The sequence below is a fragment of the Phyllobates terribilis genome, unplaced genomic scaffold, assembly GCF_046119375.1.
Source record: "Phyllobates terribilis strain yellow unplaced genomic scaffold, ASM4611937v1 Scaffold_7__3_contigs__length_470593459, whole genome shotgun sequence".
In the NCBI taxonomy this organism is placed as follows: domain Eukaryota; kingdom Metazoa; phylum Chordata; class Amphibia; order Anura; family Dendrobatidae; genus Phyllobates; species Phyllobates terribilis.
The window spans coordinates 137306002-137325328 of NW_027362767.1; the positions used below are offsets into that span (position 1 = coordinate 137306002).

The window sequence follows — 19327 nt, forward strand, 5'->3', positions numbered from 1 at the left end:
ATGTATAAGAATATAACTACTATAATACTGCCCCCTATGTACAAGAATATAACTACTATAATACTGCCCCTATGTACAAGAATATAACTACTATAATACAGCCCCTATGTACAAGAATATAACTACTATAATACTGCTCCTATGTACAAGAATATAACTACTATAATACTGCCCCTATGTACAAGAATATAACTACTATAATACTGCCCCTATGTACAAGAATATAACTACTATAATACTGCTCCTATGTACAAGAATATAACTACTATAATACTACCCCTATGTACAAGAATATAACTACTATAATACTGCCCCTATGTAGAGAATATAACTACTATAATACTGCTCCTATGTGCAAGAATGTTACTACTATAGTACTGCTCCTATGTACAAGAATATAACTACTATAATACTGCCCCTATGTAGAGAATATAACCACTATAATACTGCTCCTATGTGCAGGAATATAACTACTATACTACTGCTCCTATGTACAAGAATATAACTACTATAATACTGCCCCTATGTACAAGAATGTAACTACTAAAATACTGCTCCCTATGTATAAGAATATAACTACTATAATACTGCTCCTATGTACAAGAATATAACTACTATAATACTGCTCCTATGTACAAGAATATAACTACTATAATACTGCCCCGATGTACAAGAATATAACTACTATAATACTGCTCCTATGTACAAGAATATAACTACTATAATACTGCCCCTATGTATAAGAACATAACTACTATAATACTGCTCCTATGTACAAGAATATAACTACTATAATACTGCTCCTATGTACAGGAATATAACTACTATAATAACGCTCCTATGTACAGGAATATAACTACTATAATACTGCTCCTTTGTACAGGAATATAACTACTATAATACTGCTCCTATGTACAGGAATATAACTACTATAATACTGCCCCCTATGTACAGGAATATAACTACTATAATACTGCCCCTATGTACAAGAATATAACTACTATAATACTGCCCCTATGTACAAGAATATAACTACTATAATACTGCTCCTATGTACAGGAATATAACTACTATAATACTGCTCCTATGTACAGGAATATAACTACTATAATACTGCTCCTATGCACAAGAATATAACTACTATAATACTGCTCCTATGCACAAGAATATAACTACTATAATACTGCTCCTATGTACAAGAATATAACTACTATAATACTGCCCCCTATGTACAGGAATATAACTACTATAATACTGCTCCTATGTACAGGAATATAGCTACTATAATACTGCTCCTATGTACAAGAATATAACTACTATAATACTGCTCCTATGTACAGGAATATAACTACTATAATACTGTCCCCTATGTACAATACTATAACTACTATAATACTGCTCCTATGTACAAGAATATAACTAGTATAATACTGCCCCCTATGTACAGGAATATAACTACTATAATACTGCTCACCTATGTACAAGAATATAATTACTATAATACTGTCCCTATGTACAAGAATATAACTACTATAATACTGCCCCCTATGTACAAGAATATAACTACTATAATAGTGCCCCTATGTACGAGGATATAACTACTATAATACTGCCCCTATGTACAAGAACATAACTACTATAATACTGCTCCTATGTACAAGAATATAACTACTATAATACTGCTCCTATGTACAGGAATATAACTACTATAATAACGCTCCTATGTACAGGAATATAACTACTATAATACTGCTCCTTTGTACAGGAATATAACTACTATAATACTGCTCCTATGTACAGGAATATAACTACTATAATACTGCCCCCTATGTACAGGAATATAACTACTATAATACTGCCCCTATGTACAAGAATATAACTACTATAATACTGCCCCTATGTACAAGAATATAACTACTATAATACTGCTCCTATGTACAGGAATATAACTACTATAATACTGCTCCTATGTACAAGAATATAACTACTATAATACTGCCCCCTATGTACAGGAATATAACTACTATAATACTGCTCCTATGTACAGGAATATAGCTACTATAATACTGCTCCTATGTACAAGAATATAACTACTATAATACTGCTCCTATGTACAGGAATATAACTACTATAATACTGTCCCCTATGTACAATACTATAACTACTATAATACTGCTCCTATGTACAAGAATATAACTAGTATAATACTGCCCCCTATGTACAGGAATATAACTACTATAATACTGCTCCCCTATGTACAAGAATATAATTACTATAATACTGTCCCTATGTACAAGAATATAACTACTATAATACTGCCCCCTATGTACAAGAATATAACTACTATAATACTGCCCCCTATGTACAAGAATATAACTACTATAATACTGCCCTCTATGTATAAGAATATCACTACTATAATACTGCCCCTTATGTATAAGAATATAACTACTATAATACTGCCCCCTATGTACAAGAATATAACTACTATAATACTGCCCCTATGTACAAGAATATAACTACTATAATACAGCCCCTATGTACAAGAATATAACTACTATAATACTGCTCCTATGTACAAGAATATATCTACTATAATACTGCCCCTATGTACAAGAATATAACTACTATAATACTGCCCCTATGTACAAGAATATAACTACTATAATACTGCTCCTATGTACAAGAATATAACTACTATAATACTACCCCTATGTACAAGAATATAACTACTATAATACTGCCCCTATGTACAAGAATATAATTACTATAATACTGCTCCTATGTACAAGAATATAACTACTATAATACTGCTCCTATGTACAGGAATATAACTACTATAATACTGTCCCCTATGTACAATACTATAACTACTATAATACTGCTCCTATGTACAAGAATATAACTAGTATAATACTGCCCCCTATGTACAGGAATATAACTACTATAATACTGCTCCCCTATGTACAAGAATATAATTACTATAATACTGTCCCTATGTACAAGAATATAACTACTATAATACTGCCCCCTATGTACAAGAATATAACTACTATAATACTGCCCCCTATGTACAAGAATATAACTACTATAATACTGCCCTCTATGTATAAGAATATCACTACTATAATACTGCCCCTTATGTATAAGAATATAACTACTATAATACTGCCCCCTATGTACAAGAATATAACTACTATAATACTGCCCCTATGTACAAGAATATAACTACTATAATACAGCCCCTATGTACAAGAATATAACTACTATAATACTGCTCCTATGTACAAGAATATAACTACTATAATACTGCCCCTATGTACAAGAATATAACTACTATAATACTGCCCCTATGTACAAGAATATAACTACTATAATACTGCTCCTATGTACAAGAATATAACTACTATAATACTACCCCTATGTACAAGAATATAACTACTATAATACTGCCCCTATGTACAAGAATATAATTACTATAATACTGCTCCTATGTACAAGAATATAACTACTATAATACTGCCCCTATGTACAAGAATATAACTACTATAATACTGCCCCTATGTACAAGAATATAACTACTATAATACTGTCCCTTATGTAAAATAATATAACTACTATAATACTGCTCCTATATACAAGAATATAACTACTATAATACTGCCCACTATGTACAAGAATATAACTACTATAATACTGCCCTCTATGTACAAGAATATAACTACTATAATACTGCCCCCTATGTACAAGAATATAACTATTATAATACTGCTCTCTATGTACAAGAATATAACTACTATAATACTGCTCCTATGTACAAGAATATAACTACTATAATACTGCTCCCTATGTACAAGAATATAGCTACTATAATACTGCCCCTATGTATAAGAATATAACTACTATAATACTGCCCTCTATGTACAAGAATATAACTACTATAATACTGCCCCCTATGTACAAGAATATAACTATTATAATACTGCTCTCTATGTACAAGAATATAACTACTATAATACTGCTCCTATGTACAAGAATATAACTACTATAATACTGCCCCCTATGTACAAGAATATAACTACTATAATACTGCCCTCTATGTACAAGAATATAAGTACTATAATACTACCCCCTATGTACAAGAATATAACTACTATAATACTACCCTCTATGTACAAGAATATAACTACTATAATACTGCCCCCTATGTACAAGAATATAACTACTATAATACTGCCCTCTATGTACAAGAATATAACTACTATAATACTGCCCCCTATGTACAAGAATATAACTATTATAATACTGCACTCTATGTACAAGAATATAACTACTATAATACTGCCCCCTTTGTACAAGAATATAACTACTATAATACTGCCCGCTATGTACAAGAATATAACTACTATAATACTGCCCCTATGTACAAGAATATAACTACTATAATACTACCCTCTATGTACAAGAATATAACTACTATAATACTGCCCTCTATGTACAAGAATATAACTACTATAATACTGCCCCCTATGTACAAGAATATAACTACTATAATACTGCCCTCTATGTACAAGAATATAACTACTATAATACTGCCCCCTATGTACAAGAATATAACTACTATAATACTGCTCCTATGTACAAGAATATATCTACTATAATACTGCTCCTATGTATAAGAATATAACTACTATAATACTGCTCCTATGTACAAGAATATAACTACTATAGTACTGCTCCTATGTACAAGAATATAACTACTATAATACTGCTCCTATGTACAAGAATATAACTAGTATAATACTGCCCCCTATGTACAGGAATATAACTACTATAATACTGCTCCCCTATGTACAAGAATATAATTACTATAATACTGTCCCTATGTACAAGAATATAACTACTATAATACTGCCCCCTATGTACAAGAATATAACTACTATAATAGTGCCCCTATGTACGAGGATATAACTACTATAATACTGCCCCCTATGTACAAGAATATAACTACTATAATACTGCCCCCTATGTACAAGAATATAACTACTATAATACTGCCCTCTATGTATAAGAATATCACTACTATAATACTGCCCCTATGTACAAGAATATAACTACTACAATACTGTACCCTATGTACAGGAATATAACTACTATAATACTGCCCTCTATGTATAAGAATATAACTACTATAATACTGCCCCTATGTACAGGAATATAACTACTATAATACTGCCCTCTATGTATAAGAATATCACTACTATAATACTGCCCCTTATGTATAAGAATATATCTACTATAATACTGCCCCCTATGTACAAGAATATAACTACTATAATACTGCCCCTATGTACAAGAATATAACTACTATAATACAGCCCCTATGTACAAGAATATAACTACTATAATACTGCTCCTATGTACAAGAATATAACTACTATAATACTGCCCCTATGTACAAGAATATAACTACTATAATACTGCCCCTATGTACAAGAATATAACTACTATAATACTGCTCCTATGTACAAGAATATAACTACTATAATACTACCCCTATGTAAAAGAATATAACTACTATAATACTGCCCCTATGTACAAGAATATAATTACTATAATACTGCTCCTATGTACAAGAATATAACTACTATAATACTGCTCCTATGTAAAAGAATATAACTACTATAATACTGCTCCTATATACAAGAATATAACTACTATAATACTGCCCACTATGTACAAGAATATAACTACTATAATACTGCCCCTATGTACAAGAATATAACTACTATAATACTGCCCTCTATGTACAAGAATATAACTACTATAATACTGCCCCCTATGTACAAGAATATAACTATTATAATACTGCTCTCTATGTACAAGAATATAACTACTATAATACTGCTCCTATGTACAAGAATATAACTACTATAATACTGCCCTCTATGTACAAGAATATAACTACTATAATACTGCCCCTATGTACAAGAATATAACTACTATAATACTGCCCCTATGTACAAGAATATAACTACTATAATACTGCCCTCTATGTACAAGAATATAACTACTATAATACTGCCCTCTATGTACAAGAATATAACTACTATAATACTGCCCCCTATGTACAAGAATATAACTACTATAATACTGCCCTCTATGTACAAGAATATAACTACTATAATACTGCCCCCTATGTACAAGAATATAACTACTATAATACTGCTCCTATGTACAAGAATATATCTACTATAATACTGCCCACTATGTACAAGAATATAACTACTATAATACTGTCCCCTATGTACAAGAATATAACTACAATAATACTGCTCCTATGTACAAGAATATAACTACTATAATACTGCCCTCTATGTACAAGAATATAACTACTATAATACTGCCCCTATGTACAAGAATATAACTACTATAATACTGCTCCTATGTACAAGAATATATCTACTATAATACTGCTCCTATGTACAAGAATATAACTACTATAATACTGTCCCCTATGTACAAGAATATAACTACAATAATACTGCTCCTATGTACAAGAATATAACTACTATAATACTGCCCTCTATGTACAAGAATATAACTACTATAATACTGCCCCCTATGTACAAGAATATAACTAATATAATACTGCTCCTATGTACAAGAATATATCTACTATAATACTGCTCCTATGTACAAGAATATAACTACTATAATACTGTCCCCTATGTACAAGAATATAACTACAATAATACTGCTCCTATGTACAAGAATATAACTACTATAATACTGCCCTCTATGTACAAGAATATAACTACTATAATACTGCCCCTATGTACAAGAATATAACTACTATAATACTGCTCCTATGTACAAGAATATATCTACTATAATACTGCTCCTATGTACAAGAATATAACTACTATAATACTGTCCCCTATGTACATGAATATAACTACAATAATACTGCTCCTATGTACAAGAATATAACTACTATAATACTGCCCCTATGTACAAGAATATAACTACTATAATACTGCCCCTATGTACAAGAATATAACTACTATAATACTGCTCCTATGTACAAGAATATATCTACTATAATACTGCTCCTATGTACAAGAATATAACTACTATAATACTGTCCCCTATGTACAAGAATATAACTACAATAATACTGCTCCTATGTACAAGAATATAACTACTATAATACTGCCCTCTATGTACAAGAATATAACTACTATAATACTGCCCCCTATGTACAAGAATATAACTACTATAATACTGCTCCTATGTACAAGAATATATCTACTATAATACTGCTCCTATGTACAAGAATATAACTACTATAATACTGTCCCCTATGTACAAGAATATAACTACAATAATACTGCTCCTATGTACAAGAATATAACTACTATAATACTGCCCTCTATGTACAAGAATATAACTACTATAATACTGCTCCTATGTACAAGAATATATCTACTATAATACTGCTCCTATGTACAAGAATATAACTACTATAATACTGTCCCCTATGTACAAGAATATAACTACAATAATACTGCTCCTATGTACAAGAATATAACTACTATAATACTGCTCCTATGTACAAGAATATAACTACTATAATACTGCTCCTATGTACAAGAATATAACTACTATAATACTGCTCCTATGTACAAGAATATAACTACTATAATACTGTCCCCTATGTACAAGAATATAACTACAATAATACTGCTCCTATGTACAAGAATATAACTACTATAATACTGCCCCTATGTACAAGAATATAACTACTATAATACTGCCCCCTATGTACAAGAATATAACTACTATAATACTGCTCCTATGTACAAGAATATAACTACTATAATACTGCCCCTATGTACAAGAATATAACTACTATAATAACGCTCTTATCTACTAGCTGCTTGTTGTTCGTTCCTTGATCTCTTCCATGCACCACAGCAGATACTGGCAGTGTATTAATATCTCTGAGAAAACTTAATGGCGCCATAGAAGTGTTCAGTAAACCGCGCTTATACCGCCATAGTGACAATATCAGAAATGTTCTGACTTTCAAAACGCGATCATGAAAAGCAGCAAACATCACGACTGCTATTCAGGGGTTAAGACGCAGCTAATTTTACTGCTCGGGTGAAAAAGTCAATTTGAGTCTTGATGTCGGGACGTGATTATTTATTTATAGGGTGCTATGATGTGAGTGTGCGGGGGCCGGGGGGTCGGCGGTTTTGTTCTGTTCTGGGGGCTCAGCAGTTAATCACATAGTGCTGGCACGTTGTTCCCCCATTATGTGACTCAGGAGCCGGTAATGGGAGGCAGGTATATTGTATGTAGGTGGGGGTGCGGTATACTGATATATACTGCTATCCACTGCTATAATACCAACCTTAAAGGGAAAGGACTATTTAACGTTGTAACATCTGCTCTGGTACAAAACTGTCAGTGGAGGTGCCCCCTATAGCGTCAGCGGCCCTCGTACACTGCGTTGGGTCATGTGTATATTCATCCCACCTTAGAAAGTGTAACAAATATCTACAGGAGGGTCATCTGCCGCGCCCTCTGCTGGACATAAGCAGCTCTGCGACCACAAAGCAATCTCCCAATAGCTGGAGATGGTTGTCAGCTTTCCCAAAATCTCATAAATCGGGAGTGAGCGATTCCCTGCAATCTAAACTCTGGGGAAGTTGACATAACTAGGAAAAGGACCCGTCTATCCGTCTCCCCTGCTCCCATGCCTCCCTCCTACCTTCATGGAAGGCGAGGTGACATCCAGCGGTGTACGCAGCTCCCCTGCTGGACACTGTAGAAGGAGAAGTGCCCCAGCAGAGCTCACCAGGGTCTGCAGTGCTGCGGATGTCAGGCGTCCAGCCCTGGGGGAGATGTGGGGTCTGCAGCTCCGTACCCCTGCTAGAGGTCATTCATTGCAGATGTCTGCTACCGCTCCTTCCGTCTGCTGCCGCTGCCCTGCAGGTGTGAGCGGTGGTCTCTGCCCCCCACCTGCTCCTCACATCCTGGCACATCCGCAGCCGGCGCTGCCTCACATCATCCTCAGCAGGGATGGAGAAAGCTGCAGCGGAGGGCGAGTGCGGAGGAATCCTGCACCAGGACGCTCCGAGGAGGATGCCCCGGGGCTGCTACTGCCCCCACCGGACCCCACACACCGGACACTGGTCCTCCCTGACACTGGCTACTCTACGCTACACTTGTTACTGTCCTCCACACCACCGGCCTCGCTGCAGAACATTGCTCCTCCACCTCCTAACAGACGCATAGTGATATATCCTGCAGATTATTACACCACTGACCTCTCTGCAGAACATTGCTCCTCCACCTCCTAACAGACACACAGTGATATATCCTGCAGATTATTACACCACTGACCTCTCTGCAGAACATCGCTCCTCCACCTCTTCACAGACACACAGTGATATATCCTGCAGATTATTACACTACCGACCTCTCTGCAGAACATCGCTCCTCCACCACTTGACAGACACACAGTGATACCTCATTGTCTGAATGTTTTGCTCTACACAGATTTTGGAAACATCAGAAACATTGATACAATGAGATCTGTGCAACCAGAAATGTCAGTAATGATAGTGATTATATCACCAGCACTGACAGCAAATAACAAACAGCACAAAGGAGGATGGAGGATGGAAGGTGGTAGTAATATCTCCACCAATAGTACTGTCCTGTACCCCAGTGTCAGTGTCATTATCCTGTACCCCAGTGTCAGTGTCATTATCCTGTACCCCAGTGTCAGTGTCATTATCCTGTATCCCCAGTGTCAGCGTCATTATCCTGTAGCCCAGTGTCATTATCCCGTACCCCCAGTGTCAGCGTCATTATCCTGTAGCCCAGTGTCATTATCCCGTACCCCCAGTGTCAGTGTCATTATCCTGTACCCCATGGTCATTATCCCGTACTCCCAGTGTCAGCGTCATTATCCTGTACCCCCAGTGTCAGCGTCATTATCCCGTACCCCCAGTGTCAGTGTCATTATCCTGTACCCCATGGTCATTATCCCGTACTCCCAGTGTCAGCGTCATTATCCTGTAGCCCAGTGTCATTATCCCGTACCCCCAGTGTCAGCGTCATTATCCTGTACCCCCAGTGGCATTATCCCATACCCCCAGTGTCAGCGTCATTATCCTGTACCCCCAGTGTCATTATCCCGTACCCCCAGTGTCAGTGTCATTATCCTGTACCCTGAGTGTCAGTGTTATTATCTTGTACCCCCAAGTGTCAGTGTCATTATCCTGTACCCCGAGTGTAAGTGTCATTATCCTGTACCCTCAGTGTCATTATCCCGTACCCCCAAGTGTCAGTGTCATTATGCCGTACCCCAAGTGTCATGTCAATTTCATTATCCTGTACCCCCAGTGTCATTATCCTGTACCCCCAGTGTCAGTGTCATTATCCCGTACCCCAAGTGTCAGTGTCATTATCCCTTACCCTCAGTGTCATTATCCTGTACCCCCAAGTGTCAGTGTCATTATCCCATACCCCAGTGTCATTATCCCGTACCCCAAGTGTCAGTGTCGTCAACCTGTACCCCAAGTGTCAGTATCCTGTATCCCGAGTGTCAGTGTTATGATCCTGTACCCCCAGTGACACGATCCTTTACCCCCAGTTTCACTATCCTTTACCCCCAGTGTCATTATCCGGTACCCCGAATGTCAGCGTCACAATCCTGTACCTCCAGTGTCACTATCCTGTACCCCCAGTGTCATTATCCTGTACCCTGAGTGTCAGCGTCACTATCCTGTACCCCCAGTGTCACTATCCTTACCCCCAGTGTCAGTGTCACTATCCTGTACCCCCAGTGTCACTATCCTATACCCCCAGTGTCAGTGTCACTATCCTGTACCCCCAGTGTCACTATCCTGTACCCCCAGTGTCAGTGTCACTATCCTGTACCCCGAGTGTCAGTATCACTATCCTGTACCCCCAGTGTCATTATCCTGTACCCCCAGTGTCAGTGTCACTATCCTGTACCCCCAGTGTCACTATCCTATACCCCCAGTGTCAGTGTCACTATCCTGTACCCCCAGTGTCACTATCCTGTACCCCCAGTGTCAGTGTCACTATCCTGTACCCCGAGTGTCAGTGTCACTATCCTGTACCCCGAGTGTCAGTGTCACTATCCTGTACCCCCAGTGTCAGTGTCACTATCCTGTATCCCCAGTGTCAGTGTCACTATCCTGTACCCCGAGTGTCAGTATCACTATCCTGTACCCCCAGTGTCAGTGTCACTATCCTGTACCCCGAGTGTCAGTGTCACTATCCTGTACCCCCAGTGTCAGTGTCACTATCCTGTACCCCGAGTGTCAGTGTCACTATCCTGTACCCCCAGTGTCAGTGTCACTATCCTGTATCCCCAGTGTCAGTGTCACTATCCTGTACCCCGAGTGTCAGTATCACTATCCTGTACCCCGAGTGTCAGTGTCACTATCCTGTACCCCGAGTGTCAGTGTCACTATCCTGTACCCCCAGTGTCAGTGTCACTATCCTGTACCCCGAGTGTCAGTGTCACTATCCTGTACCCCCAGTGTCAGTGTCACTATCCTGTACCCCCAGTGTCAGTGTCACTATCCTGTACCCCCAGTGTCAGTGTCACTATCCTGTACCCCCAGTGTCAGTGTCACTATCCTGTACCCCGAGTGTCAGTGTCACTATCCTGTACCCCCAGTGTCAGTGTCACTATCCTGTACCCCCAGTGTCAGTGTCACTATCCTGTACCCCGAGTGTCAGTATCACTATCCTGTACCCCCAGTGTCATTATCCTGTACCCTGATTTACCAGTAAACCCCGGGAGCCTCGTGACAAGTGATGATATTGTTGTTGCTTGTCTCCTCTGATTTTCCGGATCTCACATTGGAGACGTGACCCCTGATGGGCGATGTCTCCTTATCAGCGGGCGCTGCGTCACTCCATGATGGGTGATTTACCGCACCAGGAGCTACAGGAATCCGTGAGCGGGCCGGTGCCTGCCGGGTAATGTGGCCACAGGTAATGATCATGGGATTGATGAGCGACCGCAGGTTAACCAGTGAATTTACCAATAACCTGCGCTGGAGACCAGTCCAAAATCATTACAGGTTGACCAGGGGCAATATCACATCAGGAGAGCTATTACTCTCTGTTATCAGCTGCTGCCTAGTGTTAATCATTACCCTGCATACAGATACTATCAGGGCTCTCATTGACCATCTCCTGTCTGAGAATTCCCGCAGTCACATGACCTGTCAGTAGCCAATAGCAGTGTGACATCGCTCGCCTGTGTTACATGATAACAACCCCGACCCCCCGCTGATACAATGTCACTATTTATATCCTCCGCCCCCCAGGAGAATATTCCCATCCAGACACTGTAAATGGATCCAGAAAATCAAACGTCCTTGAAGAAGGGACTGAGGCGAAGACGACATCACCGACTAATACAGATACAGAACGGCCGCATGTCAGCCCACATAATGTCTGTATCTGCTCCTACAGCGTATACTGCACAGTACCACTGCTCCTGTCCTGTATATACAGGTGCTTCTCACTAAATTAGAATATCATCAAAAATGTAATTTATTTCAGTTCTTCAATACAAACAGTGAACCTCCTATATTATATAGAGTCATTACACACAGAGTGATCGATTTCAAGAGTTTATTTCTGTTAATGTGGATGATTATGGCTTACAGCCAATGAAAACACAAAAGTCATTATCTCAGTAAATTAGATATAAAAAAAAACACCTGCAAAGGATTCAGGGGCATTTAAAAATGTCCCTTAGTCTGTTTCAGTAGGCTCCACAATGATGGGGAAGACTGCTGACTTGACAGATGTCCAGAAGACAGTCATTGACACACTCCACAAGGAGGGTAATTCACAAAAGGTCATTGGTAAAGAAGCTGACTGTTCACAGAGTGCTGTATCCGAGCATATTAATGGGAAGTGGAAGGAAAAAGTGTGGTAGAAAAAGGTGCACAAGCTACCGGGATAACCGCAGCCTTGAAAGGATTGTTAACAAAAGGCCATTCAAACATTTGTGGGAGATTCACAAGGAGTGGACTGCTGCTGGAGTCATTGCTTCAAGAGCCACCACACACAGATGTATCCAGGACATGGGCTACAAGTGTCACATTCCTTGTGTCAAGCCCCTCATGACCAATAGACAACGCCAGAAGCGTCTTACCTGTACCAAGGAGAAAAACACCCGGACTGCTGCTCAGTGACCCAAGGTGTTTTCAGATGAAAGTAAATTTTGCATTTCATTTGGAAATCAAGGTCCCAGAGTCTGGAGGAAGAGTGGAGAGGCCACAATCCAAGCTGCTGGAGGTCTAGTGTGAAGTTTCCACAATCAGTGATGGTTTGGGGGGCCATGTCATCTGCTGGGGTAGGTCCACTGTGTTTTATCAAGACCAAAGTCAGCGCAGCCGTCTACCAGGACATTTTACAGCACTTCATGCTTCCCTCTGCCGACAAGCTTTATGGAGATGGAAATGTCATTCTCCAGCAGGACTTGGCGCCTGTCCACACTGCCAAAAGTACCAATACCTGGTTTACACACAACCGAATCACTGTGCTTGATTGTCAGCAAACTCTCCTGACCTTAACCCCATAGAGAATCTATTATAGAGAATCTATGGGGTATTGTCAAGAGGAAGATGAGAGACTCCCGACCCAACAATGCAGATGAGCTGAAGGCGGCTATCAAAGCCACCTGGGCTTCCATAACCCCTCAGCAGGGCCACAGGCTGATCGCCTCCATGCCACATTGCCGCATTGATGCAGTAATTGATGCAAAAGGAGCCCGACCAAGTATTGAGGGCATTTACTGAACATACATTTCACTAGGACAACATTTCAGATTTTAAAAACATTTTTCAAGCTGTTGTTATAAAGTATTCTAACTTACTGAGATAATGACTTTTGTGTTTTCATTGGCTGTAAGCCATAATCCTCAACATTAACAGAAATAAACACGTGAAATAGATCCCTCTGTGTGTAATGACTCTATATAATATAGGAGCTTCACTTTTTGTATTGAAAAATTGAAATGAATAAAATTTTTGAGGATATTCTAATTTTGTGAGAAGCACCTGTATATACACATACTGAGAATTACACCCAGTATATAGGACAGGAGAAGTGATACTGTGCAATGTATACAGTGGGTACGGAAAGTGTTCAGACCTCTTTAACCCCTTACTTACCGGGGACGTATTAGTACGCATATCTGCGTACCGCCGGTTCAGTGAGGGCTCCGGCGCTGAGCCCTCACTGAACCGAGCACATGTCAGCTGATTCTTACAGCTGACATGTGCCCGCAACAGCCGCGGGTGGAATCGCGATCCACCCGCGGCTGTTAACCAGTTAAATGCTGCTGTCAATCTCCGACAGCAGCATTTAACGCGCGCTTCCGGGTAGCGCGTCATAAGCCCCGCCCACCGGCGACCCCGTCACGTGATCGCGGGTCGCCGATGGGCGTGCATGACAACCCAGGGTCTGCAGCAGACGCCTGTGGTTGTCATGATCTTGTCGCTATGAGCGCCACCTAGTGGTCGGCGCTCATAGCACAGGACCATTTCTGCTGCATGCAGGGGATCTGCTGGTCCCCTGTATGTAGCAGAGGCGATCGGACAGTTGCTGCTTCTAGTCTCCTATGGAGACTATAGAAGCATGCAAAAAGTAAAAAAAAAAAGTTTTTAAAAATATAAAAAAAAATAAAAAAATATAAAAGTTTAAATCACCCCCCTTTCGCCCCATTCAAAATAAAATATATAAAAAAAAACCCCACATACACATATTTGGTATTGCCGCGTTCAGAATCGCCCGATCTATCAAAATAAAAAAAGAATTATTCCGATCGGTAAACGGCGTAGCGAGAAAAAAATTCTAAACGCCAGAATTACGTTTTTTGGTCGCCGCAAAATTGCAATAAAATGCAATAACGGGCGATCAAAACATCGGATCTACCCCAAATGTTATCAATAAAAACATCAGCCTGGCACGCAAAAAATAAGCCATCAACCAGCCCCAGATCACGAAAAATGGAGACGCTACGGGTCTTAGAAAATGGCGCTATTTTTTTATTTTTTTTTTTTACCAAATTTTGGAATTTTTTTTCACCACTTAAATATAAAAGAACCTATACATGTTTGGTGTCTATGAACTCGTAATGACCTGTAGAATAAGAAGGGCAGGTCAGTTTTAGCATTCAGTGAACATGGTAAAAAAAATAAATAAAAAACAACTGGGGTATTGCACTTTTTTTGCAATTTTACCGCACTTGGAATTTTTTTCCTGTTTTCCCGTACAGGATATGATAAAACTAGTAATGGCGTTGAAAAGTACAACTCGTCCCGCAAAAAATAAGCCCTCACATGGCCATATTGACCAAAAAATAAAAACGCTATGGCTCTGGGAACAAGGGGAGCAAAAACGAAAATGCAAAAACGAAAAATGCTCCGGGGCTTAAGGGGTTAAATTTTTCACTCATTGCAGTCATTTGGTAAATTCTAAAAAGTTCATTTTTTTCTCATTAAAGTGCACTCTGCACCCCATCTTGACTGAAAAAAAAACAGAAATGTAGAGTTTTTTGCAAACTTATTAAAAAAGAAAAACTGAAATATCACATGGTCACAGAGTTGTTCTGAAGCCACTCCTTTGTTATTTTAGCTGTGTGCTTAGGGTCATTGTCTTTTTGGAAGGTGAACCTTCGGCCAAGTCTGAGGTCCAGAGCACTCTGGAAGAGGTTTTCATCCAGGATATTTCTGTACATGGCCGCATTCATGATTCCTTCAATTGCAACCAGTCGTCCTGTCCCTGCAGCTGAAAATCACCCCTATAGCATGATGCTGCCACCACCATGTTTCACTGTTGGGATTGTATTGGGCAGGTGATGAGCAGTGTCTGGTTTTCTCCACACATACCGCTTAGAATTATCACCAAAAAGTTCTATCTTCGTCTCATCAGACCAGAGAATCTTATTTCTCATAGTCTGGGAGTCCTTCATGTGTTTTTGAGCAAACTCTATGCGGGCTTTCATGCCTTGCACTGAGAAGAGGCTTCAGTCGGGCCACTCTGCCATAAAGGCCCGACTGGTGGAGGGCTGCTACCTCTTTCACCAAGGCTCTTCTCCCACGATTGCTCAGTTTGGCTGGACGGCCAGGTCTAGGAAGACTTCTGGTGGTCCCAAACTTCTTCCATTTAAGGATTATGGAGGCCACTGTGCTCTTAGGAACCTTGAGTACTGCAGAAATTCTTTTATAACCTTGGCCTGATCTGTGCCTTGCCACAATTCTGTCTCTGAGCTCCTTGGGCAGTTCCTTTGAGTTCATGATTCTCATTTGGTCTGACATGCACTGTGAGCTGTGAGGTCTTATATAGACAGGTGTGTGTCTTTCCAAATCAAGTTCTATCAGTTTACTTAAACACAGCTGGACTCCAATGAAGGAGTAGAACCATCTCAAGGAGGATCACAAGGAAATGGACAGTATGCGACTTAAATATGAGTGTCTGAGCAAAGGGTCTGAAGACTTATGGCCATGTGATATTTCAGCTTTTCTTTTTAATTTTGCAAACATTTCTACATTTCTGTTTTTTTTCAGTCAAGATGGGGTGCAGAGTGTACTGTAATGAGAAAAAAATGAACTTTTTAGAATTTACCAAATGGCTGCAATGAAACAAAGAGTGAAAAATTTAAAAGGGTCTGAATACTTTCTGTACCCACTGTATATATACAGAATAATACAGCTACTAAGAATTACACCCAGTATACAGGACAGGAGAAGTGGTACTGTGCAGTGTATATACAGAATAATACAGGTACTGAGAATTACACCCAGTATACAGGACAGGAGAAGTGGTACTGTGCAGTGTATATATACAGAATAATACAGATACTGAGAATTACACCCAGTATACAGGACAGGAGAAGTGGTACTGTACAGTGTGTATATACAGAATAATACAGATACTGAGAATTACACCCAGTATACAGGACAGGAGAAGTGGTACTGTACAGTGTATATATACAGGATAATACAGATACTGAGAATTACACCCAGTATACAGGACAGGAGAAGTGGTACTGTGCAGTGTATATATACAGAATAATACAGATACTAAGAATTACACCCAGTATACAGGACAGGAGAAGTGGTACTGTGCAGTGTATATACAGAATAATACAGGTACTGAGAATTACACCCAGTATACAGGACAGGAGAAGTGGTACTGTGCAGTGTATATATACAGAATAATACAGATACTGAGAATTACACCCAGTATACAGGACAGGAGAAGTGGTACTGTACAGTGTGTATATACAGAATAATACAGATACTGAGAATTACACCCAGTATACAGGACAGGAGAAGTGGTACTGTGCAGTGTATATACAGAATAATACAGATACTGAGGATTACACCCAGTATACAGGACAGGAGAAGTGGTACTGTGCAGTGTATATATACAGAATAATACAGATACTAAGAATTACACCCAGTATACAGGACAGGAGAAGTGGTACTGTGCAGTGTATATACAGAATAATACAGGTACTGAGAATTACACCCAGTATACAGGACAGGAGAAGTGGTACTGTGCAGTGTATATATACAGAATAATACAGATACTGAGAATTACACCCAGTATACAGGACAGGAGAAGTGGTACTGTACAGTGTGTATATACAGAATAATACAGATACTGAGAATTACACCCAGTATACAGGACAGGAGAAGTGGTACTGTACAGTGTATATATACAGGATAATACAGATACTGAGAATTACACCCAGTATACAGGACAGGAGAAGTGGTACTGTGGAGTGTATATACAGAATAATACAGATACTGAGGATTACACCCAGTATACAGGACAGGAGAAGTGGTACTGTGCAGTGTATATATACAGAATAATACAGATACTGAGGATTACACCCAGTATACAGGACAGGAGAAGTGGTACTGTGCAGTGTATATATACAGCATAATACAGATACTGAGAATTACACCCAGTATACAGGACAGGAGAAGTGGTACTGTGCAGTGTATATATACAGCATAATACAGATGCTGAGGATTACACCCAGTATACAGGACAGGAGAAGTGGTACTGTGCAGTGTATATATACAGAATAACACAGATACTGAGAATTACACCCAGTATACAGGACAGGAGAAGTGGTACTGTGCAGTATATATACAGAATAATACAGATACTGAGAATTACACCCAGTATACAGGACAGGAGAAGTGGTACTGTGCAGTGTATATATACAGAATAATACAGATACTGAGAATTACACCCAGTATATAGGACAGGAGAAGTGGTACTGTACGGTGTATATATACAGAATAATACAGATACTGAGAATTATACCCAGTATACAGGACAGGAGAAGTGGTACTGTGCAGTGTATATATACAGAATAATACAGGTACTGAGAATTGCACCCAGTATACAGGACAGGAGAAGTGGTACTGTGCAGTGCATATACAGAATAATACAGATACTGAGAATTACACCCAGTATACAGGACAGGAGAAGTGGTACTGTGCAGTGTATATATACAGAATAATACAGCTACTAAGAATTACACCCAGTATACAGGACAGGAGAAGTAGAAGTGTGCAGTGTATATACAGAATAATACAGGTACTGAGAATTACACCCAGTATACAGGACAGGAGAAGTGGTACTGTGCAGTGTATATATACAGAATAATACAGATACTGAGAATTACACCCAGTATACAGGACAGGAGAAGTGGTACTGTGCAGTGTATATATACAGAATAATACAGATACTGAGAATTACACCCAGTATACAGGACAGGAGAAGTGGTACTGTGCAGTATATATATACAGAATAATACAGATACTGAGGATTACACCCAGTATACAGGACAGGAGAAGTGGTACTGTGCAGTGTATATATACAGAATAGTACAGATACTGAGAATTACACCCAGTATACAGGACAGGAGAAGTGGTACTGTGGAGTGTATATACAGAATAATACAGATACTGAGGATTACACCCAGTATACAGGACAGGAGAAGTGGTACTGTGCAATGTATATATACAGAATAATACAGATACTGAGGATTACACCCAGTATACAGGACAGGAGAAGTGGTACTGTGCAGTGTATATATACAGAATAATACAGATACTGAGAATTACACCCAGTATACAGGACAGGAGAAGTGGTAGTGTACAGTGTATATATACAGAATAACACAGATACTGAGAATTACACCCAGTATACAGGACAGGAG

At 39.1% G+C, this 19327-nt stretch overlaps 1 protein-coding gene across 2 annotated transcripts in view; it reads right to left on the bottom strand.

The window, feature by feature from the left end:
- The window catches only part of LOC141152956 (gonadotropin-releasing hormone II receptor-like), a 35427-nt gene extending 23347 nt beyond the window's left edge, over nt 1-12080 (bottom strand). The window contains exon 1 of one of the 2 annotated variants that reach the window (XM_073637611.1): nt 11845-12080. The gene's annotated coding sequence lies outside the window, so the exon portion shown is untranslated. Of the gene's footprint in view, nt 1-8782; nt 9298-11844 lie in introns of those variants that run through there. The other variant, XM_073637612.1, reaches the window with a different exon arrangement.
- Nucleotides 12081-19327: the final 7247 nt, after the last annotated feature.